A 23,956-nucleotide genomic window follows, 5' to 3' on the forward strand; every position below is an offset into this window, starting at 1 on the left:
CAACGTTCCAGAGTGTTCAAACAAGCATTAAAATGTGTGGTTACATTAGTCTTTAACGGATATTGGAGAACAGGTCATAAAGATAGAGTCTCTGTGCCATGTAAAAAGAGGAGGGATAGTGCATTTACCGATCTAGGTCATGTGAGCCCTGCGGTGCATTGGTGAAGCCGTAGGGCTGCCATTACATGATGTTCCTGAGGCCCTCGGTGGAGAGTGAGGAGGGAGAGAATGGGGGCAGCGGCATCTCATGCTGAAATTGCCTGCTTCATCAATACCTTCCATGGATGTGGCTGTCTTGGGGCAAGCGGAAGTCACTGTAGCAGTCTGGTAAGTCGACTAGTGGGATGTCCAGGGTGGTGCAGAAATGCTCCAAGTCTTCCAGCACTTTAAGGTTCGCTGTGTGGCCTTGATGTGTCACTGACCGGCAGAAAGGGAATTTCCAGCAGTGTATTATCGATCTGGCTCTCAGAATGTACAGTAAAGGCTGTAGTTTCCGTCTGCGCTGTAGGGTGAAGTTAGATAAGTCTTGATAGATCTTTATTACTAATCCGTGGAAAGAAAGTTGATTACGGCTCCTGGCTTTACGGAGGATTTCTTCCTTTAGTGGAAAATCAGTGAGGCAGCAGACCGTGTCTCGGGGGGGGGGGGGGGTCTGAATCTCTCCCCTTCAGGCGTAATGCTCTGTGGATTCGCTCAAAGGCAAACGAGGTATCCGTGGGCCTCTCTAGAAGGTCATTATAGGATGTTAGTGGCCATCAGGGAGAGATGGCTGGGATCTGTGGATTCCATAACGCCTCTTACCCTGAGATTGCGGCATCTTCTGCGATTGTCAAGGTCCTCCATATAACGGTTAATCTCCTTTAGATGTATGGCGTGGGACTCAGTTATTTGCTGCACGTGGCATAGGAAGACATCATGGCTGGCTTGAGTGATTTCCACTTCTTCTACCCTCAAGGCAATGGCTGTTAAAGCGCTTTTGATGTCCGAAGCAACGCTGCGGAGGCTGTTCAGGTTTAATTCAGGGGACGATCTCTTCACCGTCTCTGCTCCGGTCAAGCTCCGAGCTCTGCAACGTTGTGGGCTGCTGCTTGGAGAGCAGGACTCATGAGAGGAGGAGGCTTGTGAGGCTTGAATCCTGCCTCTAGGCCGTGAGCGGAAGATCTTGGGGATTTGTCTGTTTAGCTGCGTATCCTGTTCCCGTGCAGATCTAGGACCATGTAGCCGATACACTCCGAGATGTCCTCACCATGTCTAGGTTGTGGATTTACTAGTTAGCGAAAGTTGCAGGATCTCTTGGAATGGGAGCTCCAGGCTTACACGTCCATCTTGGAACAGAACCAGGCCATGCCCCCCCCCCCCCCCAATGAGACTTTAAGGGCAACCAAAGTCTTTTATGGTGATAAATATAGTCCTCCCTGATGGGCAGATATTGTAAGAAGGAACTTTTTGCCATGTGTACATGTATCTGGTCATCTTTGCGGACCTTTGCTGATTTGTGAGTATTATTTTCTTGGGGCTTTATAATAAATATAGGAAATGCTAGGCTAGTTTCTAAAGCCCCATACACACTATTAGATTTTCTGCAGATTTTTTCTTCAGACCAAAACCATGTAGTGCAAGGGCCTGCCTGATTGCATACAAATTAATACTCTTAAGGTTTGACCTCATATTATATGATTTTGGTAAATCTGAAGACAATAATCTGCTGAAAATCTAATAGTGTATAAGGGACTTTAGTCATTTTAACCACTTAATTACCTGCCCATAGCCGAATGACAGCTACAGGGCGGTTTGTTAACTCTAGGAGGACGTACTATGATGTCCTCCTGAAAAATCGTTCCCGCGAGCCCCCTGGGGCGCGGACACGGGAACATCCATGCTCGCAGGGTTCACGGGACTCGGTGCAACATGGATCGTGGTAAAGGGCCAATGACAGCGGCCCTTTACCACATGATCGCTCTCTCCAATGATGGAGCGATCACAAATGTCAACAATGACAGTGAGCAGGGTCATCAGAAGTTCATCACTCTCCTCTCCTCACACCGATGCAGCGTGAGAAGAGAGGAGAGCAATTGTGTGCCACACAGTGAATTGTATGTTATCTAGCAGTGCCCAGCAGTGCCCAACAGTGCCCAATAGTGCCACAACAGTGCCACAACAGTGCCATCTGTCATCTGTACCACCTGTGCCACCTCTGTGCCACACCAGTGCCACCTCTGTGCCACACCAGTGCCACCATAGCCACCCAGAGCCACACCAGTGCCACTACAGTTTACACCAGTGCCACCTATGCCCATCAGTGCCACCTGTGCCCATAAATGCTTATCTGTGCCCACCAGTGCCACCTGTGTGCCCACCAGTGCTGCTTGTGTGCTAATCAGTGCCACCAGGGCCACACCAGTGCAACCAGAGCCACTATAGTGCACACCAGTGCCACCTGTGCCCATCAGTGCCACCTGCACCACTGCAGTGCCCCACAGTGCCACCTCTGCCCACCAGTGCCACCTGTGCCCATCAATGCCAGCTGTGCCCACCAGTGCCACTTGTGCCCACCAGTGCCGCCACAGTGCTCTGCAGTGCAGCCTCACCAGCCACCAGTATGGCAAAAAAATATTTTAATAGCGAGGAGGCCTACCAGCTTATAATTATGACCTATGAGATCAGTGGGGAGTTCTCTGAGTCTCAGTCCAATTTGGATTCGGCCTATGAATCCATTACAAGCAGCGGGTCTGATACAGAATCGGAAGAGGAATGTGTGCCTGTAAAAAGAAGGCATTCTGGCGTGGAGCAGCAGACTACTACCAGCAGCACAGGGCCATCCACCTCAAGAGCAGTGCTGTCCACCTCGAGAGCAGAGCTGTCCACCCTGAGAGCAGAGCCACTACAACAAAGGCCAGGCACCAGCAGGGTGTCAACACAGCCCCAAAGGGATAGGGGCCATGCCAGTCCCTATGCCCTTCAAAACCCCCTGTGGCTTCCCCCTAATTCCGGAGCAGCAAATATCCCCCCTTTCACCACCCAGCCAGGTGTCCAGGTGAACACTGATGATTTTGCCATGCTTGATTTTTTTCATTTGATTTTCACAGAAGACTTACTATCATCCATTGTGGCCCAGTGCAACCTCTACACACAGCAGCACATAGTAAGCAACACTGCCTCTAGTTACGCTTGTCCCTTTGAGTGGAGAGAACTAACTGTAGAGGAATTCAACATTTTCTTAGGCCTAATTTTTTCTATAGGACTCACAAAAAAAATAATTGTACTCCTATGGGTCCACCAAACCCATCCACCACATGCCACTCTTCTCATCCCTTATGTCAAGATCAAAATACCTAATGATTATGCGGTTCCTCTACTACAATGACAACACCCAGTGCCCTCCCCAAAATGACCCAGCTTTTGACAGACTATTTAAAATTTGGCCACTCCTAAATTATTTTTCTGAAAATTTTTCCCCAATTATATAACCCGAACAGAATATTTCCGTGGATGAGTCCCTTGTAAAATTCTTAGGCAGGCTTAGCATCAAACAGTTTATCCCCAGCAAAAGGGTCCAATATGGGGTTAAACTGTACAAACTTTGTGACCGAGCCATGGGGTACATCTACGCCTTCTTGGTGTACGAAGGGAAGGACTCCCAACTGCTTCCCCCTGAATGCCCAGAGTACATTGGAGCCAAGCGGAAGAGTGGTCTGGGAGCTTGTCTATCCACTCCTTGGAAAGGGATACTATGTTTATGTGTATAAATTTTATACTAGCTTGCCCCTCTTCCGCAATCTTCTCCGGAGACACACCCCAGCATGTGGTACAGTAAGAGCTAATAAAAAGGGCTTCCGGCAAAAACTCGTAAAGGAAAGGTTTCGACGAGGGGAGATGGCATCTTTGCGAAACCAGGAGCTATTGGCTGTCAAGTGGAGGGACAGACGAAATGTCCACATGCTCACCACAATCCATAATGACACCTACGTGGAAGTCTCCAGAAGAAACGGCCCAATCCAGAAACCAGCTTGCATCTATGCTTATAATTTGTTTATGGGGTGAGTGGACTTCAACGATCAGATGATTGAACCCTACCCTCCCAGAAGAAAATTCCGCCACTAGTATAAAAAACGTCCATTTATTTTTTTCAGTTTGGCCATGTATAACACTTATGTTATTTACCAAAAATCTACAGAGAACCCCATATCTCATCTGCACTACCAAGAAGAAGTTATTTCCGCCCTTTTGTACCCTGGAAAGCCCACCAGCAACTATTCGCTCTGATTCCGTGAGCAGACTCCACGAGCGCCACTTTCCTGACAAAATCCCCCCCCCCCCCCATAAAACAGGCCCCAGACGTCAGAAGAAATGCCGGTTGTGCTCCAGTGGAGGAATTAGAAGAGACACCATGTTTTATTGTCCTGTTTTGTCCTTCCCAACCAGGCCACTGTACTATATAATATACACTATACTATACTATACTGTACTATTTGGTGTGCAGTATATAGTTGTATAATACACATATAAAATACTTGCACATACTTGACTTCCTCCTGGGGCTGCTTATTATGAGGGGCTCCCACCATCCCTGTGCTGTGCTGACTTTCTCCCGGGGCTGTACCTCTGCTGTGCATATTATGAGGGGCTCCCACCATCCCTGTGCTATGTTCATTATGAGGGGCTTCCACCATCCCTGTGCTATGCTCATTATGAGGGGCTCCCACCATCCCTGTGCTGTGCTGACTTCCTCCTGGGGCTGCTTATTATGAGGGCTCCCACCATCCCTGTGCTGTGATGACTTCCTCCTGGGGCTGTACCTCTGCTGTGCATATTATGAGGGGCTCCCACCATCCCTGTGCTATGCTCATTATGAGGGGCTCCCACCATCCCTTTGCTGTGCTGACTTCCTCCTGGGGCTGCTTATTATGAGGGGCTCCCACCATCCCTGTGCTATGCTGACATCCTCCTGGGGCTGCATATTATGAGGGGCTCCCACCATCCCTGTGCTGACTTCCTCCTGGGGCTGTACTCCTGCTGTGCTCATTATGAGGGGCTCCCACCATACCTGTGCTGTGCTCATTATGAGGGGCTCCCACCATCCCTGTGCTTTGCTGACTTCCTCCTGGGGCTGTACCCCTTCTTTGCTCATTTTGTGGGGCTCCCACCATCCCTGTGCTGTGCTGACTTCCTGGGTTTTTAACGTCATCATAACGAATAATCATAATTATTATGACAATAATAAAATGATATTAACGAATATTCTTATTTTGTCAGATTCTGAATCTCCCATCGACCAGTACCAGTCTCCCACTCCCATATTAAAAAAGGTAATTTTCCCAACCCTTACTCAGCAACAGAAGAAAACCTGTGTTTGGTCAACAAAACACCAGTCACGTTTCCGTTGTAACAAAATTTGGATCTGAAATTTATCAACAAAATTTCGTATTTCGTATACAATTTGGAAGCATAGAAATTCGTATTTTGGATGCTTCCGAATGTACGAATTTTTGGAAATTCGTACAAATTTTCGATTCGTACGAAACAAACCACACATGTCTAATAGGTATACAGTGCTTGAAAAAGTATTCCTACCCCTTGAAATTTTTAGACCAACCCAAAGTGGCACATAATTGTGAAGTGGAAGGAAAACGATAAATGGTTTTCAATTTTTTTTACAAATAAATATCTTGAGGCCCGGTTCACAGATGTACGGTGTGAATTGAAGCTCAGGTTTCCCTGCGAAGTGAAAAATCAGTTGTTCAGCGTTTCATATCAGTTTTTGATCAGGATCAGGTCAGGATTGCATCAGTATCAGGTCAGATTTGCATCAGGATCAGGTCAGTATTTTATCCTGTTCACAACGGAATGCATCTGCAAATCAGATGCATTCCCATAGAAGATAATGTGCTTGCAATTTACACCGCAATGCCCAGAAAACGCACACTTTTTTGGGCAATGCGGAGTGTGAATGCAACGCACATATGTGAATCAGCCTTATTCAAATGAACATATTTTAAAATGTTATGCGAACTGGATGAGGTGTAAGCTGTATCCAATTTGCATAGGTGTGAACCGGGCCTAAAAGTGTTGCGTGCATTTGTATTCAGCCCCCCTGAGTCAATACTTGGATATGTCTCTACTAGCTTTGCACATCTAGAAAGTGACATTTTTGCCCATTCTACTTTGCAAAATAGTTTAAGCTATTGGGCGGAGAGCATCTGTGAACAGCAATTTTCAAGTCTTGCCACAGATTGTCAATTGGATTTAGGTCTGGACTGTAACTGTGCCATTCTAACACATAAATATGCTTTGATTTAAACTATCCATTGTAGCTCTGGCTTTATGTTTAGGGTTCTTGTTCTGCTGGAAAGTGAACCCCCTCCCCAATCTCAAGTCTTTTGCAGATTCAAACAGGCTTTCTTTTATTTTTTGCCCCGTATTTGGCTCCATCCATTTTCCCATCAACTCTAACCAGCTTCCCTGTCCCTGCTGAAGAAAAGCATCCCCACAACATGATGCTGCCACCGCCATGTTTCACGGTGAGGATGGTGTGTTCAGGATGATGTGCAGTGTTAGTTTTCTGAGACACATAGGTGTTTATTTACTAAAGCTAGAGAGGGCAAAATTTGTCACAATTCTGCAGAGAAATCAATAAGCTTTCAGGTTTTATTGCTAAAGCTTAATTAAACAAGCTGAGGTTAAAAGCTGATTGGTTTCTATGCAGAATCGTGACTAATTTTGCCCTCTCTAGCTTTAGTAAATAAACCCCATAGTCTTTTGCTTTTCGGCCAAAAAGTAACATTTTGATCTCATCTGACCAGAGAGCCTTTTTCCACATGTTTTCTGTATCACCCACTTGGCTTCTCACAAAAACTACAAAGGAGACTTCTTATGGCTTTCTTCTTGCCACTCTTCTATAAATGCCAAATTTGTGGCATGCACAACTAATAGTTGTCCTGTGGACAGATTATCACACCTAAGCTGTGGATCTCTGCAGCTCCTCCGGAGTTATCATGGGCCTCTTGACTGCTTCTCTTATTAATGCTCTCTTTGCCTGGCCTGTCAATTTAGGTGGATGGCCATGTCTTAGTAGGTTTGCAGTTGTGCCATACTCTTTCCATTTTCAGTTGGTGGATTAAACAGTACTCAGTGAGATGTTCAAAGCTTGGGATATATTTTTATAACTGAACCCTGCTTTAAACTTCTCCACGACTTTATCCCTGACCTGTCTGGTGAGTCCCTTGGACTTCATGATGCTGGTTGTTCACTAAGGTTCTCTAACAAACTTCTGAGGGCTTCAAAGGACAGCTAGATTTATATGGAGATTAAATTACACACAGGTGGACTCTATTTACTAATCAGGTGATTTCTGAAGGCAATTGGTTCCACTAGATTTTAGTTAGGGGTATCAAAATAAAGGGGGCTGAATAAAAATGCACACCACACTTTTTAGATATTTTATTTGTAAAATAAAATTGAAAACCATTTATCATTTTCCTGACACTTTCTGTTGGTCTATAGCAGGGATATGCAATTAACGGACCTCCAGCTGTTTCAGAACTACAAATCCCATGAGGCATAGCAAGACTCTGACAGCCACAAGCATGAAACCCGGAGGCATGATGGGACTTGTAGTTTTGCAACAGCTGGAGGTCCGCTAATTGCAGATCCCTGGTCTATAGCATAAAATCCCAAATAAAATACATTTACATTTTTGGTTGTAACATGACAAAATGTGAACAATTTCAAGGGGTATGAATACTTTTTCAAGGCACTGTAAATACATTATGTATATGTATTGAGCTATTGTGGAGATTATACTCATGTGGTAGGTGCTTTATTCCAATGAGTTGCACCTGTCCAACCTGTATTTTAGGGCATGGCAGACCACTTTTTTTAAACAAACGGACAGTTCACATAAACATCAGTTGTCCACACAGGGGTTCTTCCACATTAACATGGAAAGTCAACTGAAAATGCTGAGCCACCTGGCTCCCTTTTTACCAGGCCCTCTGACTGTGTTGTCCAGCTCCTCTGGTTCACTTGCCTCACTTCGATTTTAGTCACAGCACCCTGCTGCATGGCCCACTCTGTGTCTCTGAAAGGGAGTTCTCCTGACACCATGATAGGAGCCTATCTGACTCTTGGATCAGGACCCCCTTACTCCTACGTGCTGGCTGGGGTTCCTCTGACCCCTGGGTGAGACCCTTTGTCTCTTGACTCCTGGCTAAGGCTCCTCTGACCCCTAGGTGAGACCTCCTGTCTCCAATATGGGAGCTGTCTTCAAACAGGTAGCTCTGAGCTATCCTCAGGCTTGAGTATATAATGACTCCGTACACCTGTGTACTACACACAGGCTGCAGGCACCTAGTAAAATCCAGACCCAGGATTAAAGGTTCTTTCCCACCCAATACACTTTGGAACCTTAAGGCCTCATGCCCACGGGTTTTTTTTTACAGCTTAAAAGTTCCTCTCCATGTTAGCCTATGGCCTCATGCCCACCAAGGTGTTTAGGAGCTGTAAGTGGTATAGGCGTTTTTAAGCTAAAAAAAACCCTAGGCCTAGCACATTCTGAGGCTCCAGCACTAGAGCTGTAAAAACGCCAGATGCCGGTAAAAGGTGTTAAACCCAATTTAATGAAGCTTAACACTGTCTACACAATGTTAAGCCTCGTCTGGCATTTCTCTGTCTCTATTCAAAATCAATGATTCCCTATGGGAGCCCATTGATTTGAATAGAAGTCACACCAGAAGTCGGATCAAGATGATACGACTTGCGGGACCACTTGTGTGCTGAGAATCTTGAAGGGGAACCCCGCCAAAATTTTTGAGTGAGGTTCCCCCCCAAGATCCATACCAGAATCTTATCCGAACAAGGGGGCCCCCAGATCCCAGCCCCCCACTCAAGGTAAATGAGTATGGGCTACATGGTACCCCTACCCATTCTCCTAAAAAAAGTGTCAAAAATAAACACAGAACACAAACACAAAAGAACAGAGGAAGAAGATCCAACAAAAGAACAAGAAGACCCTGCAAAAGGGCAAGAAGATAGCAGAAAGAGAGGACAGCGCAGAGAGGAGAAGAACCGGAGAGGGGAGAAGAACCGGAGAGGGAAGAAGAGACAGAGGGGGGAGAAGAGGGAGAAGAGCTGGAGCTGCCTTAATAAAAACACTTTAAAAACCTGTGTAGTGTATTTATTTTTGACACTTTTTTTTTAGATGAATGGGTAGGGGTACCATGTACCCCATACTCATTCACCTAGGGTGGGGGGCCCCCTTGTTAAAGGGGGTTTCCAAACACTGATAATCCCCCGCTCTTAGTCCCTGACAACCACCAGGAAAGGATTGTCAGGAATAGTACCTTGTCCTCATCAACATAGGGACAAGGTGCTTTGGGGTGGGGGGTGCCCTGAAGCATCCACCCCCCATGTGGAGGGTATGTGGCCTGGTATGGTCCAGGAGGGGGGGCACTCACTCATCCCCCCTTTGCTGATCTTCTAAGCTGTGTGCTCGGATAAAGGTCTGGTATGGATCTTGAGGGGACCCCCCACGCCATTTTTTTTTCTGTGTGTGGGGTTCACCTTAAGATCCATACCAGACCAAAGGGTCTGGTATCGTCTTGGGGTCACCTCATGCAAAAATGTTTTTTACATTTTGGCGGGGTTCCTTTTCAAGATTCTCAGCACACAAGTCGCACTGCAAGTCGGATCATCTTGATCCAACTTCTGGTGGAAATTCTATTCAAATCAATGGGCTCCCATAGGGAACCATTGATTTGAATAGAGTTAGAGAAATGCAGCTGAAAGCTACCAAATATTCAGCATTTTCCACTCATAAATAATTGGCTCTGAGATATTTGTGTTATGTTTGCTTGGTTTTGCTGCTAATTTGTGTCTGTAATTTTTATGCCTCTAGAGGATTGTTAATATGTAAAATTGGTGTAATATTTCCTTACTAGTGATTCATTTGTACATGTTTAATTCTGTATATAATATGTTTTCTTTTCACCTACAGTTTGTGATGTGTGTTTCATTGCTGACCTAACCGTATCGAATGGTGAGAAGTGGGTGTTGATTAAAAATATTGATATCAGATATTAGTGTATATATGATGCACGGCTCCCACAGAAACAGGTGGTTAAGTGTGCTAAAGTTCAAACATTTCACCTCAACAGTTGACTTATGCCTACTTATCAATAACTGCTTCCGGACCACCCACCACACATATACTGTGGCAGGGCGGCCTGGCCGCCTGAAACCGCATACCTGTATATTGTTTTCTCTACTCGCTCAGGGGCGCATGTGTGTGCACTACCGGTGACCCATTCCGCTTTGATTGGACAGCCAGGACCCGCCGATCATTCGCTGGTCGTTTTGTCAGAGAGGAAGAGAGAGATCTTGTGTTCCTGCTAATCAGGGACACAGATGTCTCTCTTCCTCCAGTCAGTCCATCCCCAACACAGTTGTAAATTACTCCCTAGGAGCATACTTAACCCTTTGATCGCCCCTGGTGTTAGCCCCTTCCCTGCCAGTGTCATTAATACAGTGAGAGTAAATTTTTTAGCACTGATCCTGGAATTAGTGTCACTGGTCCCCAAAAAGTGTCACTTAGTGTCCAATTTGTATGCCGCAACGTCGCAGTCCCACTAAAAGTCACTGATCACCAGTATTACTAGTAGAAAAAAAATAAAAAATAAATGCCATAAATCTATCCCATAGTTTGTAGCTGCAATAACTATTGTGCAAACCAATTAATATACACTTATTGGGATTTTTTTTTTACAAAAAATATGTAAAATACATATTGACCTAAATTGATGAAAAAATTAGATTTTTTGAAAAAAAACATTTATTGGATGTGTTTTTAAATTGTCTGTCTTTTTTGTTGATAGCGCAAAAAAAATGCAGAGGTGACCAAATACCACCAAAAGAAATCTCTATTTGTGGGAAAAAAGGCATACATTTTTTTGGGGTTCAGCATCGCACAACCGCACAATTGTCAGTTAAAGCAATGCAGTGCAGTATCGCAAAGAATGGCCTGGTCATTAAAGTGGAGTTCCACCCAAAAGTGGAACTTCCACGTTAAACACTCCTCGCCCCCTTACATGCCACATTTGGCATGTATTTTTTTGGGGGAGAATGGGTACCTTCTTTTAAGAGGGACTTCCTGTTCCACTTCCTGCTTCCGTTTCTCAGCCGCCTAGGAGACTCCTCCTCCCCCCTTAGGCAATTCCTCCCTCTCTGCAATCTTCTGGGACACATAGGTCCCAGAAGATTGCCTGGACAATAGCAGCGTGCAGTGGCGCTGCATTGCTTGCCCATGGGACAGGTAAGTGTCTGTTTATTAAAAGTCAGCAGCTACACTTTTTGTATCTGCTGACTTTTAATAAACTAAAAAATGAGTGGAACTCCCCTTTCAGGAGATGAAACCTCTCAAGGCTGAAGTGGTTAATAAAGATATTAAAAAAATTATTTTATGGAAGTATGCAGCTCAGTACAGGATTACTGGCCCAACAACTGATCAGTTGAAATCAATAACCAATAATGAACTTATGGCCAATGGAGAAGTATGCCCTGGTAGGTGTCATAGCCCCGGAGCCAATGCTTTTAAGTTTTCTCTAAAAGTTTGAGTTGTTAAAAGGCCCTTAGCATCCTTAGTTACAATGGAGCATTGCTGGTCAAGCAATGTATGTGATGATGAACACTTGCAATCAATGGAGGGGAAGAGGTTTGCAAAGTGCGGAGGCTTTGGGGGGACCAGTCATGCTAATGGGTAGAAGCCTGGAGAAGTGTGAAACAAGTTCCTTTTTTTAATGTTCCCCTAAACAAAGTGAGCATGTAACCACTGTGGCAGAAGCCCCACTGCAAGGGTAACTTTATTGCTTGCATACCTCATTTTTTTCAGATGAATCCAATGTATAGGCCCTACTTATGAAAAAATTATTTAGAAAGGGTGACTCAAAAACAATTTGCACAGCCATTAGATACAAAAAGTCTGTGTACATTCATTTTGTGCAAATGGGGGAAAAAAATAAATGTAAATAGGCTATATCCTGTGAATGTAGATAATTGATTTTAAACAGAAAATATTTTAGGCCTCCCACTAGTGATGGACGAACTTCCGACGGGACATTTCCCGAACGCGGACCGCGAACGCGGCCGATAGTTCGCGAACCGTAACATTCGCGGCGGGCCCCATTGACTTCAATGGGAGGCGAAATTTGCAAACCTACAGGTCAAATTTGCAGCCACAAAATAATTACTAGCTGTGCAAACATAGTCCCACCACACGGCCAATGACATAACACATGTATGAGGTGAATCTGGGATCGACAACTACAAGCATTCTTTTTTTATGTGTGAAATTGTTGTGACAATTCAGGACTGTGGAGCGCATGAAGGCAATGGAGGAGAGGGAAGGTCAGGGTAGGCAAAAAAGAGGGTGCAGGAGATGATCACCAGCAGCGTGACATACAGCAATGACACCTGCAACGTGATAGAGTGATCTGACACCAGCACCGTGATAGAGAGCACTAACATCAGCAGTGTGACATACAGCAATGACACCTGCACCGTGATAGAGTGATCTGACACCAGCACCGTGATAGAGAGCACTGACATCAGCAGCGTGACATAAAGCACTGACACCAGCACTGTGATATACAGCACTGACAGCAGCACCGTGATAAAGAGCACTGACATCAGCAGCGTGACATACAGCAATGACACCTGCACCATGATAGAGTGATCTGACACCAGCACCGTGATAGAGAGCACTGACATCAGCAGCGTGACATAATGCACTAACACCAGCACCGTGATATACAGCACTGACAACAGCACCGTGATAGAGAGCACTGACATCAGCAGCGTGACATACAGCAATGACACCTGCACCATGATAGAGTGATCTGACACCAGCACCGTGATAGAGAGCACTGACATCAGCAGCGTGACATAAAGCACTGACACCAGCACCGTGATATACAGCACTGACAACAGCACCATGATAGAGAGCACTGACATCAGCAGCGTGACATACAGCAATGACACCTGCACCGTGATAGAGTGATCTGACACCAGCACCGTGGTAGAGAGCACTGACATCAGCAGAGTGACAAAAAGCACTAACACCAGCACCATGATATACAGCACTGACAGCAGCACCGTAATAGAGAGCACTGACATCAGCAGCGTGATATACAGCACTGACACCAGCACCGTGATAGAGAGCACTGACATCAGCAGCGTGACATAAAGCACTCACACCAGCACCGTGATATACAGCACTGACACCAGCACCGTGATATACAGCACTGACACCAGCACCGTGATATACAGCACTGAAACCTGCACCGTAAGCAGCCCCAGGAGGAAGTCAGCAGAGCACAGGGATGGTGGGAGCCCCTCATAATGAGCATAGCACAGGGATGGTGGGAGCCCTTCATAATATGCACAGCAGAGGTACAGCCCCAGGAGGAAGTCAGCACAGCACAGGGATGGTGGGAGCCCCTCATAATAAGCAGCCCCAGGAGGATGTCAGCATAGCACAGGGATGATGGGAGCCCCTCATAATAAGCAGCCCCAGGAGGAAGTCAGCACAGCACAGGGATGGTGGGAGCCTCTCATAATAAGCAGCCCCAGGGGGATGTCAGCATAGCACAGGGATGGTGGGAGCCCCTCATAATAAGCAGCCCCAGGAGGAAGTCAGCACAGCACAGGGATGGTGGGAGCCCCTCATAATGAGCATAGTACAGGGATGGTGGGAGCCCCTCATAATATGCACAGCAGAGGTACAGCTCCAGGAGGCAGTCAGCACAGCACAGGGATGGTGGGAGCCCCTCATAATAAGCAGCCCCAGTAGAAATATGACACCGCCCAACCTCTTCAAACAGGGCATATAGTACGGTGTGCTTTTTTTGGACAAGGAAGTGAGCCAAATGAAGAAAGAAGGTCTGTGTGCTCGATTAAAAAAATAGTTTATAGACATATACATGGTCTACTGGTCACATGTGTTGAATTCCTCTGAGATCCATGCCTCATTCACTTTTAGAAATGTGAGGTAGTTAACACTGTCGTGAGCTAGGCGAGTACGCTTATCGGTCACGACCCCCCCTGCTGCGCTGAACGTCCTTTCGGACAGGACACTGGACGAGGGGCAAGCCAACAGTTCGATTGCAAATTGGGCAAGCTCTGGCCAGAGGTCAAGCCTGCCCACCCAGTAGTCCAGGGGTTCATCACTCCTCAGAGCGTCCACATCGGCCGTTAACCCGATGTAGTCGGACACCTGACGGTCTAGACGTTCCCTGATGCTGGATCCGGATGACACCTGTTGATGGGTCGGCTGAAAGAATGACCTCATATCCGAAGTCACCAACACATCTTCAAACCGGCCTTTTCTTGCAGGCGCTGTTGGATTGGTACCCGCAACTCCTTCTCTGGGAGTGGGAATTGCTCCTCTGCCAGCGCACGCAAAAGCAGAATGCAGCATTTCTCGAAGCAAGGCCTGGAAGTGCTGCATTCTGGCAGCCCTCTGTGACGGCGGTAACATTTCCGCCATTTTGTGTTTGTACCGGGGATCTAACTAAGTACGTTGCCACCCAGTACTGGTCCTTGACCCTTATGCTTTTTAAACGGGGGTCCCTGTTAAGACACTGGAGCATGAAGGCCCCCATTTGCACTAAACTGGAAGCGGTGTGGTGGCCTGGCTCCTGCTCATCATCCAGGATAATGTCGTCCTCTTCATTCTCCTCTCCCCATCCACGCACAACAACAGGGATCCCAGAAAGGTTTAAAGCATGCTCTTCTTGCTCCTACTCATCCGCCCCGGCACCATCCTCCTCTGACTCCTCTTCAGACTCCTGTTGTTCACTTGTCTCAGATAGAGTAGCCCCCCCTGGGAATTCATCCAGCATTGCGACTTCCTCATCTTCCGGCTGCTGCTCCTCCACAGCTTGATCAATGACGCAAAGCAATGCACGCTCCATAAAGAAGGCATAAAGGTACCATGTCACTGATGGCGCCATGGCTGCGACTGACCAGTTTGGTGATCTCCCCAAATGGCCGCAGAAGTCTGCATGCATCGCGCATGAGCAGCCACTGGCGCGGTGAAAAAAAAACCAGCTCCCCAGAACCGGTTCTGCCGCAGAGTTCATACAGGTAGACGTTAACTGCACGTTTCTGTTGGAGCAGCCTATCAAGCATATAGAAGGTTGAGTTCCATCGCGTCGGGCAATCTCAAATAAGACGTCTGACCGGCAGATTGTGTCGCCGCTGAATGTCAGCAAGGCGAGCCATGGCCGTTTAAGATCTTCTGAAATGGGCCGAGATTTTCCTTGCCTGCCACAAGATGTCCTGGACCCCAGGGTATTTGACAACGAATCGCTGCACGGCCAAGTTTAATACGTGTGCCATGCATGGCACGTGCATCATTTTGCCCTGTTTCAATGCACTAAGCAGATTGGCACCGTTGTCACACACTACTTTACCAACTGTCAAATTGAGCGGTGTTAGCCACTGATCTGCCTGTGAATGCAAAGCTGAAAGGAGTGCCTGGCCAGTGTGGCTCTTGGCTTCCAGGCACAACAGACGCATCACGGCATGGCAACGTCTCACCTGGCATGTCGAATAGGTTCTGGGGAGCTTGGGCGGTGCAGCGGAAGAGACGCTAGCAGCGGAAAAGGAGGAGTCAGCCGAGGAAGAGAGGGAGAAGGATGGAGTAGGAGGAGGAGGAGAAGAAGAGCCAGGCCTGCATGCAATCCGTGGCGGTAAAACCAAATCTACATGCTTGACGGCCGTCAGAAGGTTCACCCAGTGGGCAGTAAAAGTGATATACCTTCCCTGCCCGTGTTTGCTAGACCACCTGTCTGTGGTCAGATGTATCTTGGCACCGACACTGTGTGCCAGAGATACATTCACTTGCCGCTGAACATGGCCATATAGCTCTGGGATGCCCTTCTGTGAGAAATACTTCCTTCCTGGGACCTTCCATTGTGGTGTTCCAATGGCCACAAATTTTCGAAAGGCCTCCGAGTCCACCAGTTTATATGGCAGTAGTTGGCGGGCTATGAGTTCTGACAAGCCAGCCGTCAACCGTTGGGCAAGAGGGTTATCCGGCGTCATCATTTTTTTACGCTCGAACATTAGGCCCATGGAAGCCTGCCTTTTTGCAGAAAAACGTGAGCTTGGCGTGATGGAATGTGGAGTGGAGGACAACTGTGAGGAGAGAGGAGAAGAAGAAGTAGAAGACGAGGCTGGACGGTGAGATCCTGGAGTGTGGCTTTGTGTGTTCCGTTGCTCCCACTGGGCTCGGTGATGGCTGCTCATGTGCCTTCTTAAGGCGGTCGTCCCTAGGTGAGTGTTGGGCTTACCGCGACTAATGCGTTGACTGCAAAGATTGCAGATGGCAACGCTATTGTCAGCAGCGGACGCGTTAAAAAAAGCCCACACTGCAGAGCCATGTGCCGGTGTCCTGGGAGCACCAGATGTGACCGTACATGGTCGATGATTCGCTCCTGATACATTTGCAGTCTGCTTTGTCCCTCCTGTGCAATGTAAGTTATTCCTGCTTCTCCTCCCTATCTACTGGTCCATATCTCCCTCTGAACTCCCCTCCTCTTCCTCTCTTGTGGGCACCCACGTGACATCACTAGACACGTCATCATCGACGTCACCTTCCCCACCGCTATAAGTAGAGATCTTGGAGTAGGCAGCAACAGCGGGGACCAACCTCCTCCTTGGGCTGATCGGGGTACTGTCGTCAGACTTCTGAGTGGCGGTTGTTGCTACCTCCTCTTCCTGATCCAATACCAAGAGTGGCTGCGCATCAGAAATGTCTTGATATGGATCGGAAAATAATTCCTGTGACTCAAGCGGAAGGTATGTGGTGGTGGTGGTGTTGTTAGTGGTAGTGTCTTTGGGGGTGCACATAGCAGAGAGTGAAGAAGAGGGTGCAGATCGAGAGGATGAGGAGGGTGCAGAAGAGTAAGGCTGAGTGAGCCACTCAACCAAGTCTGGTGCGTCCTTTAAAGTAATTGAACGCACCTTCTGCAACTTCCCACTTTGGCTCAAGCCTGTTGCTCCTGCCCTTCCCCTACCACCCCTGCGGAAGGGCCTGCCTCTTCCTCTGCCTGTCATTTTTTAAATGACCCTGTGACAAAACTCTCAGTCCCTATACTGATAAAGGACTACTGCAGCAGAAGGGCAGCAGTCAGCAGTAGTGCACCTCAACCCTATGTATTGTGGACCTATACCAGTCCTTAAGGAATAGCAGACTGTACCTCACTCAACCCTATGTACTGTAGTACCTTAGACCTTACCAGTCCTTATAAGGACCTTTGTGGAACAAGTAGGTTGTGAATTATTAGCAGACTGTACCTCGGCCCCTATACTGATAAAGGACAATTGCAGCAGTAGGGCAGCAGTCAGCAGTAGTGCACCTCAACCCTATGTATTGTGGACCTATACCAGTCCTTAAGGAATAGCAGACTGTACCTCACTCAACCCTATGTACTGTAGTACCCTATACCTTACCAGTCCTTATAAGGACCTTTGTGGAACAAGTAGGTTTTGAATGATTAGCAGACTGTACCTCAGTCCCTATACTGATAAAGGACTACTGCAGCAGAAGGACAGCAGTCAGCAGTAGTGAACCTCAACCCTATGTATTGTGGACCTATACCAGTCCTTAGGGAATAGCAGACTGTACCTCACTCAACCCTATGTACTGTAGTACCCTATACCTTACCAGTCCTTATAAGGACCTTTGTGGAACAAGTAGGTTTTGAATGATTAGCAGACTGTACCTCAGTCCCTATACTGATAAAGGACTACTGCAGCAGTAGGGCAGCAGTCAGCAGTAGTGCACCTCAACCCTATGTATTGTGGACCTATACCAGTCCTTAAGGAATAGTAGACTGTACCTCACTCAACCCTATGTACTGTAGTACCCTATACCTTACCAGTCCTTATAAGCACCTTTGTGGAACAAGTAGGCTGTGAATGTACAGCAGACTGTACCTCAGTCCCTATACTGATAAAGGACTACTACAGCACAAAGACAGCAGTCAGCAGTAGTGCACCTCAACCCTATGTATTGTGGACGTATACCAGTCCTTAAGGAATAGCAGACTGTACCTCACTCAACCCTATGTACTGTAGTATCCTATACCTTACCAGTCCTTATAAGGACCTTTGTGGAACAAGTAGGTTGTGAAGGATTAGCAGACTGTACCTCGGTCCCTATACTGATAAAGGACTACTGCAGCAGTAGGGCAGCAGTCAGCAGTAGTGCACCTCAACCCTATGTATTGTGGACCTATACCAGTCCTTAAGGAATAGCAGACTGTACCTCACTCAACCCTATGTACTGTAGTACCCTATACCTTACCAGTCCTTATAAGGACCTTTGTGGAAAAAGTAGGTTGTGAATGATTAGCAGACTGTACCTCAGTCCCTATACTGATAAAGGACTACTGCAGCAGAAGGACAGCAGTCAGCAGTAGTGCACCTCAACCCTATGTATTGTGGACCTATATCAGTACTTACGGAATAGCAGACTGTACCTCACTCAACCCTATGTACTGTAGTACCCTATACCTTACCAGTCCTTATAAGCACCTTTGTGGAACAAGTAGGTTGTGAATGATTAGCAGACTGTACCTCAGTCCCTATACTGATAAAGGACTATTGCAGCAGTAGGGCAGCAGTCAGCAGTAGTGCACCTCAACCCTATGTATTGTGGACCTATACCAGTCTTTAAGGAATAGCACACTGTACCTCACTCAACCCTATGTACTGTAGTATCCTATACCTTACCAGTCCTTATAAGTACCTTTGTGGAACAAGTAGGTTGTGAATGATTAGCAGACTGTAACTCGGTCCCTATACTGATAAAGGACTACTGCAGCAGTAGGGCAGCAGTCAGCAGTAGTGCACCTCAACCCTATGTATTGTGGACCTATACCAGTCCTTAAGGAATAGCAGACTGTACCTCACTCAACCCTATGTACTGTAGTACCCTATACCTTACCAGTCCTTATAAGGACCTTTGTGGAACAAGTAGGTTGTGAATGATTAGCAGACTGTACCTCAGTCCCTATACTGATGAAGGACTACTGCAGCACAAGGACAGCAGTCAGCAGTAGTGCACCGCAACCCTATGTATTGTGGACCTATACAAGTCCTTAAGGAATAGCAGACTGTACCTCACTCAACCCTATGTACTGTAGTACCCTATACCTTACCAGTCCTTATAAGGACCTTTGTGGAACAAGTAGGTTGTGAATGATTAGCAGACTGTACCTAAGTCCCTATACTGATAAAGGACTACTGCAGCAGAAGGGCAGCAGTCAAGAATAATATTCTTTCTATATTTGGAAGAAAGAATATTATACGTGTACAAGCCTATTACCATACCAGTCCTGAAAAGAACCTTTGTGGACCTAATAGTAACAGCTACTGATTAAACTGACTGTCCCTCACTGCCTCACACACAGCTTCCTGCCTGTCCCTATTTAAACTGACAAAACAGAAGCTGCTGGAACAATAACTTGAATAGCACTTTTGTGGACCTAATAGTAACAGCTAATGATTAAACTGACTGTCCCTGCAGCACACAGCGTCCTGTCCCTCTCTCTACACTGACAAAAGACAGGCTTCTGCAAAAATCAGTAGCACAGCAGTGCCTCAAACCTATATCCTGAACTACACCTAACACCTATACCAGTCCTGAAAATAACTTTTGTGGACCAAATAGCTAGCGATTTGGGTCACTGCAGTCTCTCCCTGCTCCACACAGCAACCTCTCCCTATAGTGACAGAAGAAAGAATGTAAAATGGCCGCCGGATCGGGTCTATTCATAAGTTAAGGGGAATGTCCAAGTGTGCATGTGCTGTAATGTCTCAATTGGCTGTCCTGTACCCCATGATGGATATGTCATCATAGGTCAAAGTTCTTTTACAAAGTAAACACGGAAGTCCGCCTGGCAAACGGTGGCAATAGTCCGCCGATCGGGCGGATGGCGAACAGCCGAAATTCACAGCGAAACGACCGCCGGGCGAACCGTTCGGCCATCCCTACTCCCCACTAATATCTACTGTAAGTACCTACACATACACGAAAATCCTATGTTTCCTTAAGAAGCCACTTACAGCTTTCTGCAGTGGAGGGATCATGGTCTGACACAGGTACATTTTCTGCCCACTTCCAAACCTGGTGTGTTCAAATCATTTCAGGAACTCTTTACAGAATACAGCCTATCTCAATGTCACCTATTTTATTACCATCAGATGGTTGACTATGCCAAAACATGTTACAACACTTCGACTGATCCTTTTCAGGAGTCCTTTATTGATTCAGCTACCTGCCGACACTCCTTTTTTTATCTCAGATTTGTACTGTCTCTCACCTAGCTAAATCTCATCCACTGACTTTATCTGCGGGTTGGTGTAAAGACTTACCTGAAGATCAGACCACTGAGAAATTACTACGTGGCTACCATAAAATCCACACTGTAATTATTAGAGAGCTTATCCATAAAGTGTACCTGCCTTTTCTTAGTGGTCCGGCTTCCCCCAACACTACCAACTGCTCTAGGTGCGGCTGCCCTCACCCTTCCCTGTATCGTTGATTCTGAAAATGGAAGCATATTTATCATACTGGGACCAGGTGCTCATCTACAGCTACGGAATTACTTCCATCCAAATATCCAAAGATCCCTGTTTGTGCTTGTTTAGCTACAATGATCATTTGTCCATGACCTCTTCCTCCCTGACCACTCAATTACCACAATGGATTCACCTATGCCTGCTCACAGTCCAACAGATCCATCCTGAAATCCTGGACCTCACTGTCTACCCCCACAATTGAGGCTATTAAAATTAAGTTGATGTTGCTCCTATATTTGGAAAAGGTGGACACTATTATTCAACATTTTGGTCCAGTTAAGTGCTTATTTACCAGGAGGCGCTTTATAGAACGCACTTTCACACCTTCGGAAATTGCTTTACTAATGCAACCCTTTACATTTACTGACTGGTATGTCAAGGCTGCCCTCACACATTTATTAGGGGAACTGAGGATCTCTGCTGATGCCTAGCTGATAGGTCTCCTCCCTCCCATTTTAGATGGGTTATGATGAAGCTATTTACTTCATACTATGTGCCCATAAGAGTGGACGAACCTACTGACTATTGGCACTTTTCTTTCATTTTGGTAAGATTTTTTTTTACTTTCATCCACATTTCTAATATGTTTTGGGTTCCTCCCGGGCCTTGGCAAGGGCAAACCCTTGGAATAAGGAACTTGTCCCTGTAATGATACTTTTTGCACTAGTTTATCCATGTATTTGCTTTTTGTTTTTTGCTTCTCCTCTGGTGTTATACACATGTTGTCTATTAATCTAGTATTGCATATTTTGTATGCTCCGACTTTCTTTCTTTTTCTTTGAAATGCTTTATTTGACCTATGTTATATGTGAAATCGCTTAATAAATATTATTTTAAAAAAATGTGGCACTAGATGGAGCAAAATATTATAGTAAATGTGTATGATTCTTATCTCTATTTACTGGCTAAATGCAGTATTTTCCATTTAAGTCATTTTTCACATTATAATAGCACAGGAAATAGCCTATTTACCTTATTTTTTTGATGCCCAATTCACACAGAATGACTAGGTGAATGGCTATGTGAATTCTTTATAAATGAATCCCAAATCAACCCCAAAATATTTTACAAAGGCAATGGAGAATGTGAATACTTGGTGTTGTGACCCATGATCCACCCAGTTACATCCATGATTATTGGCTTCAGCTACATGAAAAGTTTTCTTTCATGTGGCAAAATGTAAATTTGTCTTTGGTTTCTCCTTTTCTCTTGCTGCTCTAATACTTGTGTTTTCTATCAGATTTGCTTTATATTAATTATGTGTCTTATCTGCTATATTTTGAATTCTGAATGATGTTTATATATTATATTATTGTCTTGCTTAATTATATACCACTTAGTTGTCATTGATTTTGGAGTGGGTTATTTTGTGGTTGATTGTAACCCAATGGGAACCTCAATTACATTAAATCTGCTTTCATTGCTTGCACCTTACAAGTCCTGCTAGTGCTTCTTTTTCAATATAATTAATCATCACTCCAGGGTGCTGCTAAATTTACGCAATTTACGCAAGCCAAGAGTTAAACCTTAACCGCTTGCCGACCAGTGCACAACGATAATATATGTTGGCACTAGGGATGAGCCGAACAACCCCCGGTTCGGTTCGCACCAGAACTTTCGAACGGACCGAAAATTCATACGAACTTTAGAACCCCATTAAAGTCTATGGGACTCGAACGTTCCAAATAAAAAGTACTAATTTTAATGGCTAATATGCAAGATATTGTCCTAAAAAGAGTTTGGGGACCCAGCTCCTGCCCCAGGGGACATGGATCAATGGCCACATTTTTTTTAAAAACTGCAGTTTTTTCGGGAGCACTGATTGTAATAACGATTAAAGTGAAAAAAAGTGAAATATTCCTTTAAATATCGTGCCTGGGGGGTGTCTATAGTATGTTTGTGAAGTGGCACATGTTTCCCATGTTTAGAACAGTCCCTGCACAAAATGACATTTGTAACGGAAAAAAAGGCATTTAAAACTGCTTGCGGTTTTAATGTAATGTCTGGTTCTGGCAATGCGGATAAAAATCATTGAGAAAAATGGCATGGGTAGCCCCCCTACCCATTACCAGCCCCTTTGGGTCTTGTATGGATATTAAGGGGAACCCCATACCCAAATTAAAAAAAGGAAAGGCGTGGGGCCTCAGGCCCTATATACTCAGAACAGCAGTATACAGGCGGTGCAAACAAGACAGGGACTGTGTAGGTTTGTTGTGTTAAGTAGAATCTGTTTGTAATTTTGAACTGGTGCATTTTTAAAGTGTAGCTCCAGTCAAAAAATCTATTTGTAAGCTTTTTGGAAAACATAGGGAAGGGTTATCACCCCTGTATAATTTTTTTTGCTGTCCGTCTTTTTTCATCTCCCTTCCTGTTTTCTCCTTCCATTTGCAAGTAGGAGACATTTGTAAGTTGGATATTTGAAAGTAGGGGCCTGCCCTATATGCTCTGCAGAAATGTGGGCCTAAGGTGTTGGTGTTGCCACAACACTGTAAGCCCTCAAAGTGACTCTTGGTGGGCGCTGGAGTGCCCTCCTGTGAACGATTATATCAAGAATTGTAATAACATGCCATTGTTGAACAGTGGTAGAAATATTGGGCCTTTGGTGTTTGTGGTGGTGGTGCTGGTACCACAACACTATAAGTCCTCACAGTTACTCTCGGTGGGTGCAGGAACTGGCCCTGCTGTGAAATATTATATCAAGAATTGTAATTACATGCCCCTGTTAAACCGGGGCTGAAAAATTGGGCCTTAGGCACTGGTGCTGGTGCCACGACACTGCAACCTCTCCCAGATATACTAGTTGAAGTGCAGGAATGAGCCCAGCTGCAAAGCACTGCATTAAAAATTATAATTACATGCCCCCGTTAAACAAGGGCTAAAAAATTGGGTCTTAGCCACTGGTGGCTTCACCCACAACAAAAAATGTTTTTCCAAGCTATCAGCAGGATCATTGAGGAGGAAGAGGATAGTCAGTCAACATAACAGGACAGTCACTCAGCATCAGCATAGGCAGTCTTGAAGGGATGTGAAATAAAAAAAAAATATTTGGTTACATCAGCTTCAGGTGCTTGGTAGCCAGTGGTGATCCAAGACTGATTCATCTTTATGAAGGTCAGTCGATCAACCGAGTCGGTGGACAGGCGCACCCTGTGATCGGTTACCAAGCCTCCAGCAGCACTGAAGGTGCGTTCCGAAAGAACGTTGGATGCAGGACAGGCCAGTAGCTCAATTGCATACTGTGCAAGCTCTGGCCAGTGATCCACCCTCAAGACCCAGCAAGCCAGAGGATTTTAGGTGGGAAAGGTGTCCAATA

Source organism: Lithobates pipiens, unplaced genomic scaffold (assembly GCF_037356315.1).
Source record: "Lithobates pipiens isolate NorthernLeopardFrog02 unplaced genomic scaffold, aLitPip1_a1.2 Scaffold_3, whole genome shotgun sequence".
Classification (NCBI taxonomy): Eukaryota; Metazoa; Chordata; class Amphibia; order Anura; family Ranidae; genus Lithobates; species Lithobates pipiens.